We start from the raw sequence: 9,028 nt of genomic DNA, 5'->3' as shown, positions 1-9,028 counted from the left end.
CCTTGAATCGACACTTAGCGTCCGAACCGACATGTTTTCTCGTCTAGTGAGTTCATACCCCTACCCTTTTTCAATGGTTTTTAAATGTTTTTAGGGGGAATACAAGCAAAAGTACAAGAATATCTTGTACTTAAATTCATTATTTTACTTAAATGGTTTCATAACTCGCACACTTTTAAGAATTGAAAACCTACTAACAAACTGTTTTAACTTGCAGAGTTGTTTGTTTAAACGATTTCAATTCTTATTATATATTGTTATGTTTCACAATTGATTGTTCACACTTATATTGATAGAGATCATAAAACCTTTGTAATTTCTTTAATAAAACACCTTAGCCTCGATTGTAAAGGACAGACACCATAGAAAACATAAAACATTTGTATGGTCCTTAATAAAACACCTAGGCTCGAGTGTAAAGGAAAGACACCATTAGAAAACATAAAACATTTGTAATGTCCTTAATAAAACACCTAGGCTCGAGTGTAAAGGACAGGCACCATTAGAACCTAGTTAGTCATAGATACTACTTCCCTAGGCACGAGAGTAAAGAGTAATCTTAAAGATTGGAGACACGTCCTCGGTGAACACTCCACAGAGATACGCGAGTGGAGGACCGCACCTGTAACCAGAATCTCTTAGACAGGGAGCCTGACTTGAGTGTATAGATCTATACGACACTGACAATCTCGCACCTGGCTGCTAGCTACAGCCGAACCGAAAGGTTCAAGGGTGACGAAAGTCATAAAAAGGATATTGGCCACGACCCGAGTCATATCTGGTCTGAAGTATGGTTATGGAACTCGCAATCAAGATTATGAACACTTCACACTTAATTATTAGTTTTATGTACGTAATAAAACTAATGTACAATTAAGGATAATCAGACTTTCAGTAGAATTCGCACACACACACAATCAGGAAAATATGGGATTTTCCTAGGGATAACATTGAACATAATCAGAATTGGTAACAGTTCATCACACACACACATGTAGGAAAATATAGGATTTTCCTGGGTAACAGTGGTACGTAACCAGAAAAGTGTAACAAGTTAGATAACAAAACTTTACAATTGACAAGAACAATCATGTTTTCATTGTGCACCTTTTACATTACATTTTGGATTTGGTAACCAACTTTTAAGAAAATATAGGATTTTCTTGGATAACTACTTTTCAGGAAACCAAAGGAACTCGTACATTTTCAGAAAAACTAACCTCTTATGAACTCACCAGCTTTATGCTGATTTTCAAACCGCTTGTATTCTCAGGTCCGCATTAGACAGGTACCCTGCAATCTCTTTTGGCGAAGACGGAGTGCGCAGAAGACTCGTCTCATTTTGTTCATATATACTATGTATCACATGTATAACTTTACTTTTGAAACAAATGTAAACTTTTCTATATGTAATGTAATGGTTGTTTTACTTTACTTACTATGTGCATTGGATTTGATACTCAACGTGGAGTCAACCTCGGAAATGTTTCCGCCTTCGGTTTTCGGGGTGTGACATCAACTATGCATATTACTAACATTCGCTAAGGAAATTGCTAAAAAACAACTCGAAGAAGGATGTAGTGAAGACCCGTTAGATCATTTAAAAAATAGAAATAATCAAGAAATAATAATATTATTAAAAAAACCCTAAAGATGAAGTTAATATTCCAAACAAAATTCCATATAGTATCAAAGATGTTTCTGAATTTAAACAAGAATGTACTGAATTACTAGAAAAGGGAATCATTCGACCTAGCACAAGTCCTCATTCTGCACCTGCATTTTATGTAGAAAATAATAATGAAATAAAATGAACAAAAACGAAGAATGGTAATTAATTACAAGAAGATGAACGATGCTACTATTGGAGACTCATATAAATTGCTACGAAAAGAATACATTTTGGAAAAATAAAAGGAAATACACACTTTAGTACATTTGATGCAAAATCTAGATATTGGCAATTACGGTTACATGAAAATACGAAACCACTAACCACTTTTTCATGTCCTCCTCAAAAGCACTATGAATGGAATGTCCTTCCATTCGGTTTAATTGAAGGAAAAATAAAATTTGATATTAATATACAACTAGGATTAAGTCTAAAAGATAAAAATTTAAGCAATAGTATTACCGTACGATATAAATTATTAAGACAAAATTTTAATAAATTATACATTAAAAAATTTTCATCATAGTATTACGTTTAAAACAGAAGATAGAATTTATATAGATAAGTTATTTACCCCTTTATTATCACTTGAATCACCAAATATGACTAATAGTAGAATTTTTAATGAAACTAATTTTCAACCGATAATAACTACTCCGCTAATAAAAAGAAACTAAAAATTTATTTTCTAAAAACTAGTACTAACAAAAATTATTAATATGAAAACATTACACAAATATAGAAATTTATAAACCAACTCTAATGAGTAGAAAAAAAAACTAATATTAATCCAAATAGTACCTTCATTACAACCAAAATAAAAGAAAAAGAACTAGTCTCATATATAGATACAGGGGCTACTTTATGTTTCGGAAGAAGAAAAATATTAAAAAATTGGGAAAAAATAGAAAAACCATTAAAAATTACAATTGCTGATAAATCAATTCACAAAATTTGGTTCGTAGGAAGAGACATAGATATAGTAATTAAAAAAAGCACTATTTAAAACTCCAACTATATATCAACACGATTCGGGAATAGATTTAGTAATAGGAAATAATTTTCTTAAATTATATCAACCTTTTATACAAACAAATGATCATATAAGTCTCAATCACCCAACAAAAGGTATTATAAAAACTGCAATTATCAAACATTTTGATCTTATTAAAATAATCAAACAGGAAGTTGGCTTTCAACTACGCATATTACTAACATTCGCTAAGGAAATTGCTGAAAAACAACTCGAAGAAGTATGTAGTGAACACCCGTTAGATCATTTAAAAAATAGAAATAATCAAGAAATAATAATATTATTAAAAAACCCTAAAGATGAAGTTAATATTCCAAACAAAATTCCATATAGTATCAAAGATGTTTCTAAATTTAAACAAGAATGTACTGAATTACTAGAAAAGGGAATCATTCGACCTAGAACAAGTCCTCATTCTGCACTTGCATTTTATGTAGAAAATAATAATGAAATAAAACGAGGAAAACGAAGAATGGTAATTAATTAAAAGAAGATGAACGATGCTACTATTGGAGACTCATATAAATTACCTCGAAAAGAATACATTTTGGAAAAAATAAAAGGAAATACACACTTTAGTACATTTGATGCAAAATCTGGATATTGGCAATTACGCTTACATGAAAATACGAAACCACTAACCGCTTTTCATGTCCTCCTCAAAAGCATTATGAATGGAATGTCCTTCCATTCGGTTTAAAGCAGGCACCGACAATATATCAACGATTCATTGATGAAACCTTAAATGGTTTAGATCATATTTGTCTTGCATATATTGATGATATAATTGTTTTTACAAAAGGAAATTAACAAACACATATTGACGCAGTTATCAAAGTTTTACAAAGAATCAAAGAAAAAGGTTTAGTTTTATCAAAAAAGAAATCAAAACTTTTCCAAACTACAGTTGAATATCTTGGTTTAAAAATTGGAGAAAATGGTCAACTATCTTTAACAAACAACATACGAAAAATATTAAATATGTTTCCTAATAAACTTGAAAATAGAAAACAAATACAATGATTTCTTGTTTGTTTAAATTATATTGCAGAAAAAGGATTTTTAAAAATTCTTAGCAAAAGAAAGAAGAGCTTTACAAAAGAAAATATCAGAAAAAATACCTTGGTCTTTGACAAATACAGATACTATTTTAGTACAAAATATAAAAGAAAAAATTCAAGTTCTTCATACCTTATATAATTCAAAGATCGACGATTTTCTAATTATGGAAACAAATGTGTCACAAGACACTTGGGCAGGATGCCTAAAAGCAATCATACGTGGAAAAGTATTATTAGGATTAGATAATGAGGGAAACCTCACATCTAACCCATCAAAAGTACACAATGATAAAGCATACATTGGTATGAAAATACCATCCGAAGTAAACAATGATAAAGTATACAGTGATATGAAAATATCACCAAAAGCATAAACTGATACAGATGAATCACCTGAAGTATTAAAAACAGAAAAATATGAGCAAAAATTATGCAAGTGTATATCGGGAACATTTTCCTAAACGGAGCAAAATTACAACACACATGAACAAGAAACACTAGCATGTCTCAGAACATTGAAAAAATGGAAAGTCGATCTACTCCAAACTAGATTCGAGTTACGAACAGATTCCAAATATCTACTTGGCTTTTGGCGATATAAATTACAAGAAGATTATTGTCGTGGACCTTTAATCCATTGGCAATTACAACTACATCAATTTCATCCATACCTCAAGTATATCAAAAGTGTCAACAATCAGATAGCAGACACACTAACAAGAGAATGGAAGCCATCATAAAGCAATGCAGATTAGAAGCAACACTATTCATGGAAGACTAACACAAGAATCCAATAATCAAAAAATATCTGCTTTTTCGGAGGCGAGAGGAATGACGTAAGAATGACGTAAGCAATGTCGTAAAAATCCATTATTGAAGACATTTGAATTATTTGTTATTTGTCGCTATATAATTATTGTGTATTTGTACGAAGAATATGGAATAATGTAGTGTCGGTAGGATGTAACATAAAGTATATAACCCTCCATAGTCTAGGGGGCTATATTGTAAATTATGTGTGTCGTTTTGCAATCAAACGATTGCAACCCAATTATGTAAACGGCTCCCTTGAGCCTATAAATAGGGCCTTCGCCCATATGAAATAAACAAGTTAAGTTTGAGTGTTTAAGACTTGAGTTCATCTTAAAGTTCTTCCTCTGTTGAAATAGTTGTCTATTTCTGAATAGCAGAGTTCTATCCAAACATATCCAAGATAATCACCCAACATAAATCATACAATCCATCGTTAATCCATCTCAACGCATCATTCAGGTATAATCTTATCCTTTTATTCATTTTTCCGTAATGTTGTTAAATTTGTGGCAACATTACGGAAACATGAATATTATGATAAGATTATACCTGAATGATGCGTTGAGATGGATTAACGTTGGATTGTATGATTTATGTTGGGTGACTATCTTGGATATGTTTGGATAGAACTCTGCTATTCAGAAATAGACAAAACTATTTCAACAGAGGAAGAACTTTGAGATCAACTCAAGTCTTAAACACTCAAACTTAACTTGTTTATTTCTTATGGGCGAAGGCCCTATTTATAGGCTCAAGAGAGCCGATTACATAATTGGGTTGCAATCGTTTGATTGCAAAACGACACACATAATTTACAATAGTCACACCCCGAAAACCGAAGGCGGAAACATTTCCGGGGCGGACTCCACGTTGAGTATCAAATCCAATGTACATAGTAAGCAAAGTAAACAACCATTACATTACATATAAAGGTTTACATTTGTTTGAATGTAAATTTGTACAAGTGTGATACATAGTATATATGAACAAAAGTAAGACGCGTCTTCTTCGCACTTCGTCTTCGTCAAAAGGGATCACCAGGTACCTGTCTAATGCGGACCTGAGAATACAAGCAATTTGAAAATAAGCATAAAGCTAGTGAGTTCATAAGATGTTTGTTTTCGGAAAAATGTACCAGTTTCCTTTAGTTTTCTGAAAAGGTTTGTTATCCTAGAAAATCCCATATTTTCTTATGTAAAACAGTTTAGTTATCATTTGTTACCAATTCGATTACGTGTTATATGTTACCCTAGGAAAATCTCATATTTTCCTAATAGTTTAGTTATCCATTCTTTTCTTAATTCGTTTACAAGTGTTTATGTTATCCCAGGAAAATCCCATATTTTCCTAAGTATAGGTTTGGTTAAATATCACAGTGTATAGTTTAATACATAAAACTATATATTGAAAATCATGGGATTACTATCCCAAACTAGATATAAGATAGTTTGACATACATGAAACTATAGATAGGTATAGATTTGAAAACCGTGGGACTATCATCCCGTACTAGATATAGATTGAAAACCATGGGACTACCATCCCGTACTAGATATAAGATAGTTTGATATACATGAAATTTGTGATTAAATATAGAAAGAAAACCATGGGAATATCATCCCGTACTAGATGTAGATTCAAAACCATGGGACTACCATCCTGTACTAAGTATATATTCAAAACCATGGGACTACCATCCCGTACTAAGTATAGATTCAAAACCGTGGGACTACCATCCCGTACAAGATATAGATTGAAATCATGGGACTATCATCCCGTACTAGATGTAGATTGAAAACCGTGGGACTACCATCCCGTACTAGATTATAGATTGAAAACCATGGGACTACCATCCTGTACTAGATATAAGAACTATCGATAGAAGATAGATATAAAGTCAAATCAAAAGCACAAACCAAACCGTGAATAAACTTATATTAATACATATTGTGAGTCAGGTAACCATGCTGATACGACAACGAGACCTCCTTGACGCTTGTCAGACGTTGGACGATATCCACAATTTGTCACCCCAGGCGTGCCCGCCTAACTGTAGCTAGCAGTTAAGGTGTGGGATTGTCAGTCCCGAATAGATCTATTCACAAGTTCCACGCTCTCCCTCCAGGAGACTCTGGTTACACTTCCGGGGAGGATTTACTGATAACCCAAAGGGTAATGACGAAACTCACAAGCTAGTACTAAATTATTCATGAAGTTCTCATACGATATCAAAAATACTAAACGTTATGAAACATAATGTAACGCCCGTAGATCCGGGCTAGTCAATTTAGAGGCAATAAGGGTCGAAAACGACTTTTCGACAAAAGATTATTTAGAATAAATAATCTTAACCAAGTTGTAGTATATGTCACGAGGTTTCCGTACATATAAAGAACGCCAAAATCTGAGTTATAACGAAGAAGTTATGGCCCGTCGAAGTTTTACGGCAAAACCGACACGACACCGGAAAGCGTAAATAGTGAATTTACGATAGAGCGAGATTTAGCCTTAGCAATCTAAACAAAAGTTGTAGAATATGTTAAACTAAGAGCGTCGGTAAAAAGAACGCCCAAATCTGACTTCGTATGAGGAAGTTATGATTTTTCTAAGATTCGGCTTAGCAGTGCACGGCCCGAAACTCGAATTTTAGTTCGAGTGGTTTTTGGCTTACGCGACCTAAATGAGAGTTGAAGATCTCATTAATAGGAACTCAACGGTAAAAAGATGGACGAAAACGGAGTTCGTATGAAGGAGTTACGAATTCTTCGCGGTCATTTAACAGTCTAAACGCCTCCTATAGTTAAATTTGAGATCGGTCTAGAATTAGCCGACGGAGTCTAAATGAAAGTTGTAGATCTTGATTTTACCTACGCGTGGATATAAAGAACGTCGAAAACGGAGCTCGTATGCGAAAGTTATGATTTTTCTAAGTTCGGAGGCTGATACGCGATAGGGGGTGACGTGGCACCACCAGAATTGGACACGTGGCACCACCAGAAGGCCACCACATGGACCAACTCGGCGAGTCATGACTCAGACTCGACGAGTCCATCAGATTTTGCACTATAAATAGAGGTGCCGGGTCTAGCCTTCTCTTCACACCTCCCAAACTCACTTTCTCTCTCTAGTTTCTCTCTCTAAGCCTCCTTAAGCCCCCTAAAGCCTAGGTAAACCCCCTAGCACCCGAAGGAAGCCCCGAGGCTCCCGGAGTTCCGAGAAAAGAGCCTTTCGGCTCGGGAACGCTGCTCCAATTAAGTTCCGGTTTTCGATAAAATTCGCTGTAAGTGTGCTACGCTTACGCAATTTTTAATATAGCTTTCAAATAATTATAGGAATGTTATTAGGTCCTTAAAATAATTATTTGGGCTATTATTATGAGTTATATTGAGCGTTATTAACGCTTAATAATAGTCAGACTAATTAATTTGTCGCGGTTATCGTTAAACTAAACCCTAGTGGTATCGATACTAGGTTTTATCGAAGGAATATCGTTTTGAGAGTATCGAAGCGCTGTCCGAGTGCTGAGGCACCACCTACTCAGGTGAGTGCATGGTCCCTTTCATCTTACACATAGATATGAAGTATTTTAATATAAATTACGTGCTATGTGTGCATATTGTTTGAATACTTGTTGTCTATGCTGGATGAATGATTTATACATGTTTTAAATGATTTAAACTATATATTTATTTTATATCTACAAATATGTTGGGATAAAACATGGGTAGATGAAATAGTTGGTGAGTGATGAAATAAAATAATGAGAGATAGGTGATGATAGGAAGGTGATGATAGATAGGTGATTATGAATCGGTGATGTAGGATACTACAACCTTGTCCGACAATTTGGAGATGTAGTCATCTACCAGAGTATAGATGGCGACCACGGACTATTATAGACAACCCCGTGGAAACACCAGCAGGCTAGCAACCTGTAGGTGATGAATTACAAGTTCAGGTGATGTTGTAACTATGTATTCATGCGATGATAGTCTAACCCTTATTATGAAGTACGAGTCCAGACGATGTTGTGACTACGTATTCATGCGATGATAGTCTAACCCTTATTATGAAGTACGAGTCCAGGCGATGTTGTGGCTGCGTAATCATGCGATGATACCCTAACTCTTGCTAGACACATATTGAGGGAGTAATCCCCGGATTAGTATTGTCTATGCAATGTAGGCGATGATCCTTAGGTAAAGTTCGTAAGAACAATCATATAAGGAAATACGATGTAAGGAGATGAAAAGTAAATATGATATAGGAGATGACCCTTGAGATAATATCTTTAGGCAAGACTAAAAGAAGATAACGGGGATGGGTAATTGGGTTGATTGTTTGATTGTTTAAACATAATAACTATATTATTGTGGGTTGAAAACCCTATGTACTCACCAGGTTTCCCAACCTGACCCACTCAGTTTATTTACATCACAGGTGACGATA

This window comes from Lactuca serriola, chromosome 1, assembly GCF_051521515.1.
Source record: "Lactuca serriola cultivar US96UC23 chromosome 1, Lser_US96UC23_V15, whole genome shotgun sequence".
In the NCBI taxonomy this organism is placed as follows: domain Eukaryota; kingdom Viridiplantae; phylum Streptophyta; class Magnoliopsida; order Asterales; family Asteraceae; genus Lactuca; species Lactuca serriola.
Note: the sequence above shows the minus strand (reverse complement) of the source record.